Source organism: Anas platyrhynchos, chromosome 1 (genome assembly GCF_047663525.1).
Source record: "Anas platyrhynchos isolate ZD024472 breed Pekin duck chromosome 1, IASCAAS_PekinDuck_T2T, whole genome shotgun sequence".
NCBI classification, from domain to species: Eukaryota; Metazoa; Chordata; class Aves; order Anseriformes; family Anatidae; genus Anas; species Anas platyrhynchos.
The window spans coordinates 179503221-179523532 of record NC_092587.1 but is presented as its reverse complement, the minus strand read 5'-3'; the positions used below and the strand labels follow the sequence as shown (position 1 = coordinate 179523532).

Here is a 20312-nt window from a genome sequence, read left to right as displayed (position 1 = left end):
ACAAGAGGGATCTACAAAACTATTGTTGAATATAAGCCTTATTCTCCAGCAGCAAATCTATAACTTGCACTCAATAGTATTAAAAAAAATAAATATATCAATCAAGAATGGCTCTTTCCAGGTATTGAAACACATGGAAATAGGGGGTTATGGAGAGGACTACATTGCTATTCCTACTGTTACCTTTTTTCCCTGGAAAAACGGATTTCATCCCTTTTTACCCAGTAAAAGTTTAGAGCAATACGTCAATATAATTTAATATAAATCGATCTGAAATGTTACGTGTACAAATCATGTCTGAACAGAGATGCCACATGATAAAATAATGCAATTCAAAAACTGGTTATTTGCCCTGTCAACAAATTAGTGTGCAAATTTCAAGTTCAGGGCTACATTGCTCTCTTTTCCTGGATAACATATATCCCAAATCAGTTTTCTCTTCATCGTGCCCTGAATCCAAACTGATTTTTGAGCAGATAATTCAGCGACCTGCATATCTGGCCACCATGCAAGCTGTATCATTCTAAAAATGTCTTGTGTGTAGCTGAATTCACTGTGGGAACAAACATGGATGCACAAAAAAATAATGGGATGAATCGTGGGGAACTGATTTGAAACTGCCTTGAGGAAATGCACCGGTACCCTGTGAGAGACCAGCATTTCTCGGCCATCCCAATCCATACATTCAGTGCCACTGGTTTCCAAAATGCCAGGCTTAGATAAGGTTGCCTCTCCTTTCCAAGTTAAGGTTCTGGCAAATAATAAATCTAGGGAGGTAGGACATATTAGACATTATTCAACTTGTTAAAAAAAAAAAAAAGATGGTAGGAGAAATAAAAAACAAATTTATTTGCAAAAATGGCAATGATTTGGAGGCTTTGGTGGTTGTGTTTTTTGTTTTTGAAACTGTACCCACTGCAGACTTACTGTTTAATTTGACAATCATGACACAGTTAAGACTGTTAACCCAGTTATACTAAAACAAAAATATTCTCTGCCTACATTAAAAAAATGCAATAACTGGTGGTGGTTCCTTGTTAAGAGAGAAACTACTTTTACTAGCGTATGCCTCTTCTGCAGGCACATAGTAAATTCATTTCATTACATAGTCAAATGTATCTCTATTCAGTGACTGCTCATATAAAATGAGAAAAAATATTGTAAGAACAAAGAGTATGAAAAGATGTTATCTTCCTCTAAGGTGTCTGAAAGGGAACATAATCAGCAAGTCAGCTCATGTAATTCATTACAGAAATGCTCATCTTCCCAGCAAATTGTTTTAAATAAAGAAAAACAAAAGGTCTTGTAAACAATTTATTTTTTAAATTAAGGATGATTACTATGCAAAGCTTTAAAACAACTATTTAAAAGTTATGTTAAGCATTATAACAGACTTCTAATGTCTATGTATAAGCAGATAGAAAAATACAAAAATCCTCACATCAGAAAATGATGAATCATGACTTTCTTCTCTTAGATGACTGGATTAGGTAAAGACTTGTATTGAAAGAAGAAAAACTGACCTCGGTTCATTAATCTTTTTTGGGTAATGGACATTTTTCTCAAAGTAGGCTGAGGCTGAAGAACAAACAGCACCAACAGCTGAACCTAGAAGAAGCCCTAAGAAGGGAGCATCTTTTTCAGCTCAAGTTCTGCACATTTTTGTGTACCTCTTGATACAATACTACCCATTAGATGTGAAAACCTGATCTTTTGAAGCTTCTAAAGAATGCAAAGAAAAAATGTGTGAACGAAAACATCCTTTTTTTATGGATATATAGAACGAAGAGTACTTGCTAGCTGCATGGTTATTGGACTGCAACCCAGCACCCACCCAGGTCAGGATCCATCCTTCAACTGCTCTGGAGTGATTCAATTGGCATCACCATGGAAATGAATTGCCCCTTCATTTTGTTGCCAGTGAATTGGCTTGGAAAGATTTTTTGAACCTGTCAAATCAATGGATACTCTTCCGCTGCTTTTATAAGAGAGATGATTTATTTTTAAATGAGACAGGCTGCGCAGAAGTAATCCTACCAGGCAAAATACAGGTTTAGTCTTCGTATATTAATGGGATGTGAAAAATGCATATTTTAAGAATTGTTTTTTCTCTGTTATACTTGAGAGCAGGTGTCTCGAGTCCAGGTTACTGTGGTGGTACCAGCAGGTCTCAAACACCGTGCTAGGCTGTGCATATGTGCAGGAGCTGGGCTTCACCTGCTTGGTGCTAGTCACGGTGCTGCTGAGGAGGTGCTTACATCTACAGCAACATGCACACCTCAGCGTAGGAGCTCTGAGCTTCATCACCTACAGAAACCGATTCAATTACATGTATGTACCCAGTTCCACCATTACCTAGAGGAACAAGGTATCCTGTCCTCTCCAGTTCTCCAGAATACCCAGAGAAACACTGGCTCCAGCCGTATAGATACAGGCTGTGGGTACAGAAATGTAGGGTATTGGTTTTATTTAACAGTTCCCACCTCTCTTTGTGAATATTTTCCTTCCTTGCTCCTGCTTTTTTTAAAGGTCTCTGTTCACGGAGATGCATGCTGTGATGCACCACTGCCTTCCTGCCCCAGGGACACGCTGGCTGCCAGCTCTGCAAAAGAGCAGGGGCAGCCCTCACCACATACAATTTACTGTAGTATTTTAGGTATTCCTGGGCCTCAGGAAGGTGTTTTGAATAGCATTTTAACATACCCCTCAGCATTGTTTATAGATTAGATCGGATATATATGTATTTTCAAACCTCCTGTCTTACTAAAGGGCTGGGAAAGGAGGGGTAAGCATCAGACCCAGCAGAAGGTATGACCTGAGCTATACTCGTGAGTGCCTAGCAGAGAAATTTCAACCTGTCACCTTCTAAAGCATCGGGCTCATTCAGAGATCAAAGCCTGCCCTCTTGCTGCTCTTTGGAAAGGGAGGGAGGTCATCGGTGTTAATGACATTACATGGTTAAAAATAAAGGCATCCCCTTCTGCCAGCTGTCCTAACCCCAGAGCTGATTTAACCCACTTACAGACCAGTTTGCAAACAGGGAAAGGATCCAGTCTGGAGAATTCTTTAAAAGTTGTAGCTAGATATTTAACTGGCATATTTAACTGGGTATTTAACTGATTCCCACCATCAGTCTTTTAAGTTTTCTTTAGTGTTGCAGCAAAAAAATAAAAATACTACCTGTTCCTAGATATTCAATAATAGATAATTTAGGAGTATTCAAAAGCCACAACCCTGGAAAAAAAAAATGGACTGGAAACAGCAAAAGCTTTATCTGCTGTCATTAAATAAACATGACAACAGTAGTATGTAAAAATCCAAGCCCAGCACTGACAGTTTTACTGCCTTTAACAGACAGACGTTGTCATTAGAAGCAAGATAAAGAAAAATATTTAACCACTGCACTAAAGATACCACAGCATTATAACCCTCTCCCCCGGCCCTCCCAACTTCTCCAGGGGCTTTTGTGGGCGTGAGATGTGAAGAGCTTCTGGCTCCTGTCAGTTGACGATACGAGCCACTACTGGGGTTTTCTGCAACAATAAAAAGACCTTTCATGTCTAGTGGCAGCTCATGGACCAGTGCCAGTCACCGGGACCAGTGACAGTTTCGTTTCTGATAGTTTTTGCAAGTAAATATGTGAAACCAAAAGCCAAAACCAGACCCGATTTCCAAAGCAGCCTGTGCTTCAGGGAAAACAGAAAGAATTTTACTAGCTGAGAGCCAAAACCTCAGGCACCAAGAGGAGTTTATCTTATAGATCCTCAATCCTCTGTCTTTCTGGAAGCAAAACAAGCCCTACAAATCCTCCCCCCCTCCCCCAACACTTCCACCACCATCCCAGGGAAGCACACGACTGTCCCTCGCAGGCTCACCCATAGCGGTCCCCACAGAGACCACCACACAACTCTGGATGCTGGATGCTTCTGCAGGACCCATAAACACTGGGGCATATTTCAGGCTTCACCTCATTTTCACTGGTTTTGTTGAACAAAGCTGTAGGAGGGATACGACCTGGGCCACCTCCCAGCAGCCAACCCCTTGAACATCTTCCTGGTGTACCCGAAATCCTGCCACAGTTGCCACCAGTCCATCAATCCCTGTGCACAAAGCTGTTCTCAGCACCACAGACACAACCACTGCTGGGGAGCCAAAGCAAGCTGTGCACAGTCCTAGAGGTGAAGAGCACGGCGAGCACACCAAAACCCACAAAAAGAGCTGGATCTGTTAGAAGGTAGCACAGGCACCAGCTCTGCCAGAGAAAGGAATCTGATGACTCCTTCAGTGTTTGAGCACACAGCGAATCCCACCCACTGATATAAAACCCCACTGCTCCAATTTTCATCCACGTCCAGGCTATCAGAGAATTTTTTAGGGCCACAAAGATGATACGGGGCCTGGAGCACCTTCCCTGTGAGGAAAGGCTGAGAGACCTGGGGCTGTTCAGCCTTGAAAAGAGAAGACAGAGGGGATCTTATTAATGTCTACAAATATCTTAATTGTGGGAGACGGAAGGATTTGGCCAGCCTCTTTTCAGTGGTTTGTGGGTACAGGACAAGGGGCAATGGCCACAAAATGGTGCCCAGAAGGTTGCGCACCAACATGCAGAAGAACTTCTTCACGGTGAGGGTGATGGAGCACCAGGACAGGCTGCCCAGGGAGGTTGTAGAGTCTCCTTTGGAGATATTCAAGGCCCGTCTGGACGCCTACCTGGGCAGCCTGCTCTAGGGAACCTGCTTTGGCAGGGGGGGTTGGACCCAATGATCTCTTGAGATCCCTTCCAACCCCTACAGTTCTGTGATTTTCAGGTGAAATTTAAATAGCATTATTAAATCTTTGCTTTCCTTGCTTTGCCTCCTGTGAATGTCTCCTGCTTCATGCATTCTGAGTAACTAGTGTAGTTTCTTGCCATACCACAGCAAGAGCCTGGATCCCACAAAAACTAACAGACATCTGTTTTATGAAACTTTTAATCATGAATAATCTCATTTTGAGCCAATATCTGCTGAGAAGACGGGGAATGAACTACTCAAGAGTTGTGCAAAGTAAGATCAGAGGTTACTGACCTTGCAAAGCACTTTGCAGTCAGATGACACAACATTTTAACTCGAAGCTTGCTTTTCAAGATATTTCCCCATTTAATTCATGCTGCTGTAAACCAAATGCAAATGCATATTGCATAATAGGGAAAATTTCAGAGTTTTGGCATGTTATATGCAACCATGGAATTACATATCAAGGAAAAACTTATGACTATCAGTGGTACTTTGACCTAAGAGAAAGAGACACCTCCTTATTTAACACAGCTTGGTTTACAAAGAAGATTTTTTTGTTTGTTTGTTATTTTGTGGAAAGCGTCTTCTTCATTTTCTAGTCAATCTCAGAAGTGGATTTTTATTATTCAGGAAAAAAAATGATAGCAACATGACAGTTTTTCTACTCAGCTGTGAAACAGTTTCCAGCCATTTCTCAGCTTTCTGGACAACGAGCAGCACAGTTCAGTGATTTTTCCAGTTACTGGAGCATGTATGCCTGGAAGCTGTGTGCGCTCTGCTGTTCAGGCACTGGACCAAAATCAGATTCTGACCGGTTTCCACCGCAGAGAATATGGGCAAGTACAGACTGACCAAAATGGACTCAAAGTCACAACCACAGAGAAATAATATGTTACCTTGAGGTTACCAGCGCAAAGTTCAGGACGCCGAGCTGCCTCAGGTCTTCAGCAGCTCCACAGCAGCTCTGTAAATCACATATCACATGAAGCAGTGCAGTGACTACACCACGTTCCTGCATAAATGCTGTGGGGAAACTAATTTTATCTGCAAATGCAGGTAAATGCAGGGTTGAAGTTCTCAGTAAGCATCAGCCTACAGCTTGGGAAACCATTCAGCACAAAGTGTTATATCACGCTTGAGTTCTTTTCCAGCAAAGTTTCAGAATTAACTCCCTCATCAAGACCTGTGCATCAATCTTCCTTTCAGGTCTTTGGAGGAAACAAGATAAATTTCATCACTCACTCACCCACAGATTTACCCCCTCTGCATCCCACTGAACGATTTTCTTCCAGATCAGATGCAGTTTTGGTGCTTCTTGCTCTGATCGATTCCTGTTTGCATTTGGGAAGCATAAACACAGAACCTTTTGAAGGTAATCACATTGGCTAATTTAATTATTTCAACCCAATTACTTTCACCTCCTTCCCACATTCAAACGTCTAAGTAATGGAAGTTATTAGAAAGATCCTCATTAGATTAGAACAGAGGCCTGCTATGCAATAAGTGACTCAGTGGAACCACGCTAAAAATACCTGGAGGATCAGTGATTTGCACGAAAGCAACCTTCCAACTCTCCTCTATGTTCCCCATGAAGCAAGAGGTGAAGAATAAGAATCTACCAGGCGATCAGCCTGCTTCTACACTGCCCTGCAGGAACACCTCTTTGGCATTTTTTTTCCTCCAGAGCTTCTATGGGCTGTCAGCTAAGTTAATGATTGATTTTAAGTTTGTTGTTTATGCATGCTTCACCCTGAAAAAACAAATTCTTTACACAACAGATTTAAAATAAGATGCTTTTAAATCTTTTTAGTTAAAGTTGGATATACCCATTTCAATATACCCACCATCAGCATTACATTTCGAAGAAATAGTGTTTGTGTATGGGCTACAGGGTGAGGATTGATGTTTGATCCAAGGACTAAATGAAGTCCCTAGTTGAAATTTGTAACAAAAATGACTGACAGATGGGGCAGAAAGAACTGCCTCAGTTTTACTCTTCATTCTCATTCTGCTCTGAAATGATACCACGACATCAGCGAGGAAACAACACAGCACCTGAGAGGGGAGATGAGCACCGAAGAACAAAAGCTTGCAGGTAATAAAGGGATATGGAGGAAGACGAGAGATCCTGGCTCAAACAGCCATACCCTTAGGCCTCGATTTATTTTTCATATAAATGCTTCCCTTGGTTAACTATACAGCACAGCACATGGTGAATTATGGATTTACTGCGGGGGAAGGAACCCCCAGTTCCACTTCCACAGGATGATGCTCCCGCAGCATTTTAATTTCTGGGTGTAAGTCATCTGCATCATCTGTTGCAAAAGAGCAAATTAAGTCGTGAACTACTTCACCACTTCTTGAGGGATATTTTATGTATTAAATAGAGTATGACCATTTATTGCAGATATTTGAGAATACCAGTGTAAATGTACCAGAAATAGGGGTCTGGCCTCTGAAAGAGGAGAGTACAACAAAGTTGTAGGGGAAAAGCTGTTTCCACGAGTTTCTTAGATTTCAAGAACAGCATCAATCATACCCTGGCACAAACAAACTCCTTTCCAAGCAAGGAGCTTTTGGTCCTAACACCCACATAGCTCCCGTTACAGTTGTTATCTCCCAATTTACACATGTATTTCTATCACTATATGAACTTTCACTTTAATTAACCATTTTTATTTATTTTTTTTTCTCTGTGCAAAAAAGAAAACCCCTAGACCTGTACTATAGGGATAAGTTCCTTAGTCAACAAATGTAACCAGCTGATTGTCCTGAGTGGCTGTAGATGCTGAGGGCTTACTGAAACCCCCTCTGTAAGCACAGCTGGGCTCTGTTTTCCACATAGGGATGAACAATCATGGCACTGTTTTTCCAGAGACAGCAAACACATCGACTTGGAATGCGTTTGCCTGCTCTGCACCACACCAAGACGCCTCTGGAAATGCTGCCCTTGGGGCACCAAGGACTTTCTGCACAGCCCCCCAATTTCCAGTTTGTCCAGTTTACCATTGAACCGTGATTCACTGGTGATAAAATGTTCCCTCAGCTTTTCTGCTCATTTCTGCTTGGTTCTCAGGGCAGCCTGACTCAGAGATGTTCTCACTGCCCTTGCACAAACCCAGCCCCTACCTGTTTTGGTCTGCCAGAGGAGGCCAGAAGCTCCGATCAGCAGCACAGCTTTGGCTGGGGACTCAAGCAATCATCTGGGAACGAAAGCAGCAAGCCCAGCAGCTTCAGTGCCAGCAGAAAGGAACAGAGAAAGCCAGGCGAAGCAATACAAACCCAACCCAGTCCTAAAGGGCTTGCTCTTCAGCTGCAAAACTGCAGCCCCGAAGTGCCATGCCAGGTGTTCTCAGATTTCTTCTTTGCATGCAGACTGAAAAGTGCCTTGTGAGGTGCGAGCAAAGCCCAGACCTCCGTGTGTGTGTAATTTAGAGGCGATCTGACATTGAGGGTTTAGCAGGCAGTCACAGCTTGTCACCTCAGCATTCCCACGAGGGTTGTGTGCAGGAATGGAAAACACCACCAGTCAATAGGATCTCTTTTTAAACCTGTACTGCGAGACTGAACATCCCACCTTAAACTTTAGATGTTACTATTAAAAAAAAAATAAATCCATTTCAAACATGCAAAGCCTCTTCACATCCAGACACCTCTTTCATACAGCCACACTGCAGCTTTCCCACCCTGCGGTATTCAGTTTCATAGTGAGCTAATTTTGTTTTGTCACCTTTGAAGTTGGTTAACTGCTAAGTTCACGGAACATCCTCCTGCACTTGTGTTACAGGATTGGAAGATTGTTGTCCCCACTATCTCTGTATGTTAGTTGGTACATATAGTCCTACAATTTCTTACATGCTTCCTCTTTAATGTAATCGATCTTTCCGGTCTCTTGGGAATGCTGCTCGTGTGGCCTGTTCTCCTCACCTGTCTTCCACTCCCTCTAGCAAGGCAATATCCAGACGGAACTGGCATCTTCTGTGCCAGACACTGCAATCCAGACAAACCTGCTGAATTGTAAGAGCTTTATCTTTCTTCTCTTTATCCATCTCCCCCCTCCCTTATGTACCCCAGCAGTGTTTGCTTATTTGACAGCAGCTGCGCATGTTTTTTCATTCAGACCAGCATAATTTAGAAACTTCCAACATATGGATGGAAGAAAAAGAAAGATATATTTATCAACATTAGATTTTCTCTGCGATACACTGTCATCCACTCGCTATGTTCTCCCACAGTTCTTCCCATCTCCCCAGTCCCCAAATCAGCTTATCTGCTAATTTGGGGCAGCTGACTGGCCCAGACTGCATTAGGCTGGCAGGAAACAGCGGATTCACCAGCTACAGCCCCAAGGGGCAATCCCAGAACCACGTGTTCCTTGCAAGAAAGGTGGAAAGAAAATAAGGAATGAGAGCAACAGGCAGAGGCAGTCACATACCAGGGGAAACCTTGATGGTACACATCATGCTTTGTCCTTGTAAAGATGAGCCCAGAAAGCAAAGTCTGTTGCATAAACATAGGGGGGACACAAGACCAGCTCCACCATCAGGTCGGGAAACATGCATCATTTAAACATGTTAAATGGTGCAATGCATTGCAGTGCAGCTTTGTAAAGGGATCTGGAGGAACTCTGTATTGACAGGAGGCCACTGCTTAGGCGGCTGTTAGCCATCCACCAAACCAGCAATGCCTGCAGCAGCTCCTGTTCATTTATCCGATTGCTACCTTACAGGTAACTGCTGCTTTGCACTGAGACAGCTTCCTGTTCGTGGCAAAACCATCAAACATTATTAAAGCCTCTCTGCACCTCGTTTGTTTTTGTGTTTTTTTTGTTTTTTTTTACTACTTACTATACCCTGTAGTCTGCATTGTGTTCTCCTGACTAATTTTTCTCTAGAGGGTTACAAGAAGAATCCTCTGCAGTTCCTGCCCAGACGCTGCCTCTGCTTGTATTCTCCAGGTCTTGATTGCTGCCACTCACTGGGGAAGTACTGGCCTTATCTTAGAAGAAACAGATTTGACATCTCAAGATAAAATCAGCTCTGAAGATCTGCTTCTGTGTTTTGCAGCCCTTCATGTTTAAGTCTTATTCCAAGCTAATACAAAAGGCAACATCTTTAAGTCCAAAAGTTCTTATAAGGTCATGCTACTGGGCACGGGGATAACAATAAAGGTGTTAATATTTATATATTCAAAGGAATCAGGTATTTGAGGCAGAGCACTTCAAAGCAAGGACTTTCAGCTTCATTTCTGTTTTAGCTCCTGGGCAACTATATATTTTCATGGGAAATCTGATCCACTTTTCCCATCCGGAATAAAGAGAGGGTTCCTCACCAGAAAGCTTACTTTCAGTAAGCTCCCATCCCAACGTGTCCAAATTCAGACAGATAAGGATTCTTGGACTCACGAAGAAACACCAAGAGCTAACAGATACACAGCTTACAGCAAATGCAAACTACTTCATACCAACACAGAGCTGGCCTGGAGCAGCAGCACAGCACATCATCAGCTGTGCAACACCATTAGAGGCAGCACACAGCACCCACAGCATGGTCAGCGTGGTGCCTTGCCTGTTACTGCTATGAACAAAAGGCGGTCCTGAGCTATTCTGCTAGCAACTGGAGGATGACTTGTAGGATTTCTTTTTAGGAAAGGGCAATGTGGTGTAAAACAAGACAAATATACACCACAGATCGTTGGGTTAAGAAATATTTTCACGGTGGCCAGAATTACATGCAGAGGTGTTGCATGTCACAGCTTCTTCCACACCACTTTACTCACAGATGCTGCCTTCCAGCAAAAGACTACCAGTTAACACAGAAATGCAAAGAAAAGTGCCCGAAGTAATGACACGGGCTATTTGAGAGCCATCAAAACCAGGGGATGGCAGCAGATTGAAGCGGACCTGATCCATCACTGCCCTTGACAGAGGACACCAGATTTTAAGTGGTAATGCAAGGCAGGAGCCAGCTAGAGCCCACCCAGTGGGCGAGTCAATCCTGGTGTTATCAGTTAAAGCACCAAATCAGCTCACAGCATCTGCTGGGGGAAAAATGAGCTGAGAGGAGGTAAAGGCAGTGAATATGGGAAGGCTACTTTGCGATTCTGCTGAATTGCAGGTTCAGCGCTGCCTGAAAAACCAAGTCAGGTTTGTAATTCTGGCTCAGCTCTTCACAGATCAGACAGGATTGCTTCTTAAGTGGGGGGCACGGGGGAGAGGAACAGCTTTCCCTGCAGACAGTTAAGCTACCGTGCAAAAAGTCGGAGAGGATACATCCAGTTACCTCAAGCCAGGAGATGTGCTTCCCACAAGCTGAAACTACACCCTTCTGGTTTCAAACTCCACGCATGTTGTGCTGTATCAAGCAGTGCCTCCTCCCACTCTCCTGCTCTGGCATTTGAGTCACGCCGAAGCCATCCAGGTGAAACAACCTGACGGTCCGGTCAGCCTCTTCCACGTTTCGTAACTTCCAGGAGTGAATCCTGTCTGGTTATCGGCAGCACCCAGGGCTTTGGAGGGATACGTGCAAGCCAGGAGCAGTTATCAAAAATGTAAATCATTAACAGCCTTCCGCAGATTAAGCAGTTTACTTAATTCAGCCATGTCCCAACTACAGCATCTGGAGGGAGGCAATGCATGGGGTGGTGGAAATGTTTTAATAATTTACTCAAAGGCCTTTGGGAGCTAAACATTTTTGTTTGTCCCGGGGGTAGGATCTGGCCCTAAAACAGATCAGCTGGACAGTTTGCTCTAAATTACACCAACAAACAGCAACTGCAAGTTTACAGAGAAGACCCAAAACAGTTATGACCTTGAACACTGAAGTGAACAAATGGGTTGTTTTGGAAATACACACAGATTGTCATCGTCTGCACTGCACAGGATAAATAAGGGCAAGCTAAAAATGCAGCAAGCAGATGATTTCACAAACACATCTTCCCCTCGCTTGTACTGCACCTTTAAATACTTAATTCACTCATGTAAGTCTGAAAAGTCAAGGTTTGTCTTTGCTTTTCCCACTCACTTTTTAATATTTTTTTTTTTTGGCTTGATAATTTAAGTTTATTTTGATCAAGTGTTTAAAGGAAAATACTTCAGGGTAAAGAACCAAGAGCTCACGGTGTGGCAGCTCCATGCTAATCAGAAGGCACTGATCGTTAGGGATTTACATCCTGACTTCCCTGGTGCTTGACTACTAACTTGTATTTAAGACATACAGGCACCAAAACAGTCCATTAGTCTCCTTCCCTTCCAAATCAATCACGTAAAAGCTTAGAGCCGTTTTTCTGGACTCCCATCAGTTCTCCCAGCCAGCCCACGCCGCCTGCTCCTCTGGCACCCCTCACACTCATGCGCATTTCAGCCATGCTGTTCCTCTCCCCAGAGCTTTGGCTCCAGCACTCCGGTTATGCGAGGGCTGACAGTGATTTACACGTCCTGCTAGGCTCGGCCATTTAAAAACACTCATGCAATTGGCAAGAACATAATTTCAGATGTGTGTGTACGTGGGGGAAAGGCGCAGACGCTCACTCTGTATCCCGGCCTCCCTGTTTTCAGCAGCGCCCATCAACCAGGGACCAAGGTCACCCCTCTCATTGGCAGCAGCGAGCTTTCAGCATTGGTGCATCCCCAAATAACTGCAGTGGTAGCCCCCATACCTGCTCCAGCAGCTGTTGTCCCCTTCCTCACCAACTCAAACACGGCTTGGAAGCTACAAGGCAAAGGTAAATATTGCCATCCCTTTCATCACATCTCACTGCAAAGGAAAATCCCTTCCCATCTAAAAACAGTAGAAAAATGCAACTCAGCATCCCAGCCCACTCCCCGTTGCCTGAGAGGCATCATGCGTTTGCTGTCTCAAAAAATTTGAATGCATTTCAATAATAAACAGGTTTAATCAAGTCCACTGCTAAACTGGGAACTGCTGCAGACTGCTGGTGGGAAAAGGGATGCAGGAACACAAAGATGCAACAGGACTTCAGGTTTTCAGGTGACATCTGGCAGATAACAACAGCTGAACGTGCCAAATACCTTTCACATCACCAATGCACGAGGCTTTTGGTGTTGTTTTCAAACCAGATTTCTGGTGCCATCATTTTTCCGATCCGAGCTGTCCCATCTCACTTTCGTATCAGATGACTGCTGAATATTGCTAATGCTGAATGTTGTTAAATACCAAGGATGTGCAACTGCTCCAGGACTTCATGCAGGAAGTCTTTTTTCAGCCTGCCTCTTCTGAATTTCAAATGGGTAAGACAGAGCCAGGGAAAGAATGAATAAACAGGAAGGTGAGGAAAAGGAGAGAGCAAGGTGAGAGGAGATGTATTATTGATAGAACATGAATGGGAAGAACAAGCAGTAGGGAGCAGGTTATAAACTACAAATGACACACAGCCTGCAGGAAGGATGGCAGTGAGCATTTGATTTAGCAGCCCCTAGGCAAGGAAACTAAACCAGCACAGTATTCTGATAACAACAGACCTAGCCAACTGAGGCAACAGGCTGCAGACAAACCCTCCGAGCCCCAAGACTCGCCCTGCACCCCTGTTACTGAGATGGCTGGGGCATCAAGGAGGTGTCGTGTGTGAGGTCACCCCAACACCAGAAGGAAGGAGAACTCAACTCGTGTTTATGAAGCAGTCTGGTGGTGACAGACGTGGTAATGAAAACGCTTCCAGCTGCACTCGACAACTGAATATTTCCCTGCCTGTAATCTCAAAATATGTAACACGGAAAGTATTTCCTCCATTAAGGCTTCTCTGCGTGGTGCACTGGCACTTACCTCAGTGCTTCACAAATGGGAGGTTGGGACACTGCTACCTGGGACAGGAAACACATCAGGCTGATTAGCTTTGGGCTAATAGGTTAACTGGATTTTTTTTTTGCCAGGAGTGGGAGGAGGGGAATAGTATTTAAGGCAAACAAAGGTTCACTATCCATCATGGTGAAATAAGCATATTGAAAATTAAGCAATAGTTTAAAGTTTAAAAAAGGGGAGTCTAAAGAAAGCTATTTATCCAAGTTCAAATCCAAGGTTTGTTCCCCCCTGCCCCAACAGTGAAATTTGTACTCGAAAGAAAACACTTTCACTGTGCATTTTTTCAGGGAGAGAAAAAGCTTCAGTCCAAATGGCTTCCTCTGCAGGGCTCACAGAAAGTTTCGAGTTTCAGCACTGGCTGGTAGGAAGTTCCTCCTCTTGTGCCCTCCCAGATTCAGTCAAGTTGCTATTGAGACTCAAGAATAAAAACTTTTGTTGTTGTTCAAAAGAGCTTAGCTAACGATAAGGAAGCACACACCATGGAATCAGACTTGGTCCTGTCTAGAAAACATTTACAAAATATAGATATTAGTTTAAAAAACAAAAACAAACAAAAAATAAATCAAAGCATAGATATTTGAGGTTCTTCTAAATCAGCCCTGGGTAGGTACAGAAAGGATCCACCAGGATCCAGCTCCACAGGAGAACCTAAGGCACAGTAATACCAAACGTGAGCAGGTTTCACTAAGCGCACCAGATTTGGTAGCGCTGCCCTGACAAAAGAGGCAGGTTCTCAAAAATGGGGCAGTTCAAGCCAACCACTGCAAAATGCCAAAAACACGTGAAATCCCACAGTCTTCCCCAGGCCCTGACACATCCTACAGCTGTAGTTTGGACTGCATAAGCACAGTGATCCCAACCTGCCTCCTCGTGTACTCCACAACAGCTTAGCTGTAAGAACTCATAACGGGGAGGACCAGGAGGGCTCCGAGATCTCCTCAGTGTGCAGGCACTGACACCACACTCTCCAGAATCGAAGCTCAAACAATCTGGGGGAATAAAAACAAATTAAATGTATAACTGATACTAAGTCGCCTGGCAGGATGGTCATTAGCCCAGAAGACCCAGAGGTCACTTCTTCCAGCTAAGTTTTTATGACAACAACTAGCCGCTACACAAACTCATCAAGGTTGCTGCAGGTACCACCAACAGCAGGTAAAAGACTGGATGTGCTCCCATTAAACAAGAATTAAATTTATCTCTTGGGCAGGATGGATAACTATATATTTGCCCTTTTTTCCTCCCTCTGCAAAGAAACTTTCTACTCTCAGTTTCAGCGATCGATTCTACCCTTCTTCACCCAAGCTGCTTGATTTTTTTTCCAGGTACTAGATAACCTCGCCAAACAGCAACACCAGTGTCACTCTGATCTGTGATTTCTGGAAATCATATCGATTTGGTTGCATAGGAGGAAAGGGGAGCCAAGCTAGAAGACATCTTGTCCTGTTTATTTTCACGTTACTCATGCATAAATTATGAGTAGCTATCAGTTAAGTATAGTTGACTCCAAACCTTCTCCCCTCTCTCTTACTAGCTGGTTAAAATTGTTTCCGTAAAATTGATGCAATGGGTCCTCAAGGGGAACTTCTGTTTGCATCTGGAGGGAGAAAGTGCAATTTAGTGGTACAGCAAAAGAAGCAGATTTTGTAGACAAACGCTATAAAAACTGCCGTAAAACCACTATCACCTGGGTATTCAAGGTACACATTCTAGGGAAGACTTTTTATTTTCTCGATCTGCTGATCTTGGACCTTGAAGAGGCAGCAAGCCTTGTAGATGGCTGAGCTGAAATGATCTCACACAACCTCCTTGGTATCAGAGGACCCAGACCAGGGGATAGTTTCAGATCAGTCATCCTGGGAACAGCTAAAATGATGTTAAAAAATAAACAAGAAACTTTCCCTAGAAGAGGAATAAAGACAAAAGGCTCCTCCAACAGGACACCCCGCCGTGGCAGTGGAAGGTAAGGGACCCCTGCGATCCCTGCCTCGTGCAGCGCTTCAGCAGCACTCATCTGATCCTGCTCACGAGGTCAGCAGCAAAACTCTCAGATGACATCGGAGCGGGGTGAAACAAGCGTGATACTTTCGTGTTTGTTTACATGTGGAAGAAAAGCAAATTAGTTGTTCTTCCTAGCAGGAGACCTATCAGGGTTATTGGGATAGGAGGTGGATAAAGCACGCTTCAGTTCAGGATGGGGTCTTCCCCAGCTCCCAGACTCTTTCCTAATAGCACAAAATTCAAACAAGCAAAATAAAGTGGTGTGGGGGTAGGCAAGCAGCCTGTAAAAAAAATAAGCTATGAAAGACTACAGAAAAGAGAATTTATCCTCACAATTTTATCAGCGGCAGGCAAACTGCACAAGGCAAAAAGACCTACAGAACAAGTGTCACTCCCTGGACAGTGCTTTCTATTGCAAACACATTCCCACATACTTAATTTAATTTGTGTACTCAAAATTTACCGTGCTTTTCTCAGGTAGAGAAGCTCACAAGCCGTGGAAGTTGCACGCTTCCTCTTCGTGGTTCCTGTGTGGCATTACCAGCTTTGACTAGGAAACGAAAGTTTCTTATCTCCTGTCCACCTTGAAGTTTTAGGACAGCCTATGTAGGACAGTTCTCTACAGTCACTTGGCAGCAAAACCAAAGATCTTACTGAAGCCTTGAGTTACAGCAAGAGATGCTTGAGGTGAAAACAATGCTTGGAATAAGGCATGGATACTCCATACTGGCAGCCCTCAGAGCACAAAGATGCCACCTGAGGACGATGCAAGCAGGGCACGAGCTGGCGTGCAAAGATGAGTTCCCATCTCTTCTCCCCGATCTCCAGGACACGATGAAGCAATGCTCCACTCAGACCAGTCTAACATACTTCTCCGGGTATCACATGAGAGGAAAGGGCTCACGCAGAGAGATTCCCTTTACTGGCTGATGTCCCACGCAGGAATTTGGCAGTGCCTGCACTTCTGCTAAGTGCTGCAGCCTCCACGGGTCTGCCCTCCCCCAGACATCTGGTTAAAGTTAATCTTAAGAATCTCAAGCTACTTTTGGTCTCAAATTCAGGCTTTTCAAACTTATTGTTACACATCTCAAACCAGCAGAAATGCTGACAGATTGACCATTATTAAGGCACACACCTTGTTTAAACCAGCCATTTTATTTTATTTTTTAATCACAGAACCAATATCTCTTAGGCAAATTGATACCTCATCAACAGGGGCAGCCACATGAGCTGGGTGCCCTGGACGTGTGAAATCTATCTAGATTAATTAATGATATAGGCCTGGGACAGGACTCTGGCAGTGAGGCCATCTGACACAGAAACCAGAGGCTGCATCCAAGCTGTGGACTGCGAATGGTCCCTGGCCCAACCTCATTTCCAAGGCTGGGTGGTTTGGGACCAAGTGAATTGGCTCACAGCACGAACACTGCCTGGTACCAACAGTCAGGCAGGACAGCCAGCCAGATTCCCCTGCCTGAAAACATACACTGGCACTTCTAATCTTATTAGAAATTATCCATTATAGCTACTGGCTCTGGGTTCAGCTGCCTGTTTCTCCCAGCTAGTTGATGTAGTTACTGGGAAGATGGAGCAATACTGATCTTGTTGAAGTCTGTCCTCCATGTACTAGTATTTGTAATTTTGTGCTCATCTACAAGGACTGAAGAACTTGGAACAACGTGGGGCTTATTGTCTCTACTCACAACAGCCTTCCTTTTCTGGTTACATTGTACCACGGTAATACACCAAGGTGGTCCGTATTTTCCCATTTTTCCTCCTTCATTTTTATTAGCCTGAGGTCACTGTAAAGGTATAAGCCAGCAACTGAATAAGCAGCAATTTCTGGATTAAAAAGAGCCATGACTCGCAGCCATAAAGGGAAAAATCAGACAAGAACAACAACAAAAGAAGGGCAGACCATTGCCAGGATAATGCTTCAGAGCATCAACAGCTGGCTTGCAAATCAGGAGCCTGCCAGCAGACAGAGACAGTGTCTCTTGTTTCTGGAAGAATACCATTGAACCTGGGGTGTCAATTCATGCACACACACCACTTTTTGAAACCACATTTTGCACTTTTTAATCTGCATGCAACAATTTTGAGCACAAAATACCATGTCATTTGTTGTCCCACATCCAATTTTTTTTTTGGTGGTCAAAACAGTCATTTACCTACTTCTTCCTTACCACCCACTACAGAAAAACACTTGCCTACGTATTAATGGACACATTTTTGTAATTAAGTGATGAATAACGATTATGCTTGTTTCTAAATCAATCTGACTCTATAAACCATGTAAAAGTGTCTGTTCACATAAAAAAAGTGCGCGTGAACACAAGCTCAGCTTTAGAGCAAACCAAAGGAAAGATGACGGGAGACACTGACCTAGGTGCTCCAAGCCATTTGTTAGCTTCACCCAAACTTCCTGCTGGGCACCCCAAAGTTCACAGGACTTGGGCCATTCATTCAGACTTGCTTACACCCCATAAAAAGCAGACAGCTATGTTCATCCCTGATTATTCAGAAATGGTTTTCAAATCATCATAGCTTTAGAAGGACAAATATAAGCTGTTACCTAAAGGATGCTGTGGATGAAACTAGTTGGGGATGGAGACTTCTTAGATTTTCTGTTAATAAAAACTTACTAGGGAAATCCTCACCAAGCTCACCTGTTATCTACCGAAGAACCTATTTGGGAAGAAAGAAAGGAGGTGTCAAAACAACCCAAATAATAGAGGACCTTTCAGAATTCAGATAAATTTGATGCATTTCCAAGCATTACAGCATGTATTTTCTTAAAACAATCAGCACATTCATTACTCTTTCCCTACTGCTTTCTCTGGTATCTAATATGGGTCAGCCACAGCATTTGAGAAAAAAAAAAATAATTAATGACTGGAAACTTAAGTACCAGGTCAACCAGTACTCACAGAATTTCTGGTTAGAACAGAAAACCCCCATCTTTCCTTTTAATCTCCTACTCCAAAATTAAGATTTTGGAACAGAATTAGTGGTACAAGCTACTGTGGGATTTCCTACCTTCCTGCTGGTCTTGTGCTCCCTCATCATGAAAGCAACTACAGGGAGGAAAGAGCACAGAAAGGGGAAGATAAGGTGCCAAACATCAGTGTCAGAGCCCCACTGATGCCTCCCAAAGCAACATGCCCATCTGTGCAGCCTGGAGAAACCATGCCTGCAATGGCTCATTGCACTCAACAGGGCTCCTCATCTGCCCGTGCTTTACAGCTTCAGCTGCTGCGGGACTCCAAGCACCACAAGTTCTCTACATTTTTTTAGTGTTTTTGCTTTTTGGCTACAAATAAATGTAACAACAACATGAATAAGAACCTGAAGGATGTAGCTCAGTAAGTTTTTTGTATGAGACTGAGCCGATGTCCCTGCTGAAGCCTGACAGAGCTATTTGCTAGCTGGTATTTTGGAAGCATGGTAACAGATTCAACTATTCCCGTTCATTTACTGGCAGTTGCAGAAGTCAGCGAGAAGAGATTTGTTTATGAAGTCTGATTCATTTCCTGAAGGGAAGAGCCTGCGCTCTTCTTAGGAAATGGATTAGTGTCTATATGTTGTGTAACCAGCCCCTTCTACATAACATACTGTGCCAATTACAGTGGTCTACCACGCATCAGAGCTGATATGCTGAAGCTAACTGCTTCCCCTGCTCCCTCCTGCCTGAAGAAATCCAGCATATGTCTATTCTTAGCTGGTAATGGCAGCTAATACAATTTCAAAACCCCTATTACTCCTGACTTCGGATGCAATGCAACCTAGAAAAACGATGTGCCATTAGACAGACTTTTGCCCTTCAGACAGTGCTAAAAGCCTTAACTGTTAAGGCAGCACACAGCACAGGTGGGGCAAGGCTCTGGTGGACCTAACACACACTTTTGGAGCTTTATCATTCAGACAGACTGACCGGGTGGAACATAAAATAGGGCTCTGTGGCAGAGAATAAAATGCATCATTTCCCTGAAGCAAGAAGTATCAACTTTTTAATTCCAGTCATTAAATAACTTTAGCCCTAGCTGAGGGTACAATAAAGCCAAAGGTGTCCATTCTGACTTGACAGATACGTTATTTTTTCATCCCTCTCCCTCAGCACGATTACTATAGAGCTGGTTTATTCCTCCTCCCCATGGCTTTTTAGCACAAGCAGAAACTGATTAAAACCAACCAAACTAACAAAACAAACAACAACAATTGTCATAACGGCTTATTAAAAGCAGTCATTCAGCTCTGAAAGCCAAATGCCAGACTCTTTGAAGAAGGCCCTGCCACCTCCCCCTCAGCTGCCGGCCTGCAGAAAGTAGGCCTCAGGGGGGCCGCTGGCTGCTGAGGCGATCCTGAAGGGATCCAGAGGGACAAAAGTGGCCCCAGGGACTACACGTCCAAGCCCAAGACTTCCTACTGGTCATCTGGCAATTGTGAAAGTGTGGTCAGCCTTTGACAGGAGGTTATTGGGGCTGGAGCTGCTGAAATAGCTGGGGAGTGAACGACATGACTCGTAATGCCAACCAAGACACCATGAGGAGAACCCCTCCCCCCAAAAAAATGCTGTGGGTGATTTTTACTAGATTTTTACTATATTGTGCGTGCAAAACTATCCTCTGCACGTGCTGCTGTAGAACAAGAGGCTTTCACAACATCAATTTTTGAGCCACTCTTTGGATGCTGCTGTAGCCTACATCTGCTCTAGCAACAT

At 43.7% G+C, this 20312-nt stretch overlaps 1 protein-coding gene across 2 annotated transcripts in view; it reads right to left on the bottom strand.

Moving 5' to 3' along the window:
• WDFY2 (WD repeat and FYVE domain containing 2) overlaps nt 1-20312 on the bottom strand; it is a 55090-nt gene that overhangs the window by 25763 nt on the left and 9015 nt on the right. The window contains exon 1 of one of the 2 annotated variants that reach the window (XM_038173904.2): nt 11057-11204. The exons of the other annotated variant lie outside the window; for it this stretch is intronic. The gene's annotated coding sequence lies outside the window, so the exon portion shown is untranslated. Of the gene's footprint in view, nt 1-11056; nt 11205-20312 lie in introns of those variants that run through there. 2 annotated transcript variants of the gene reach the window in all.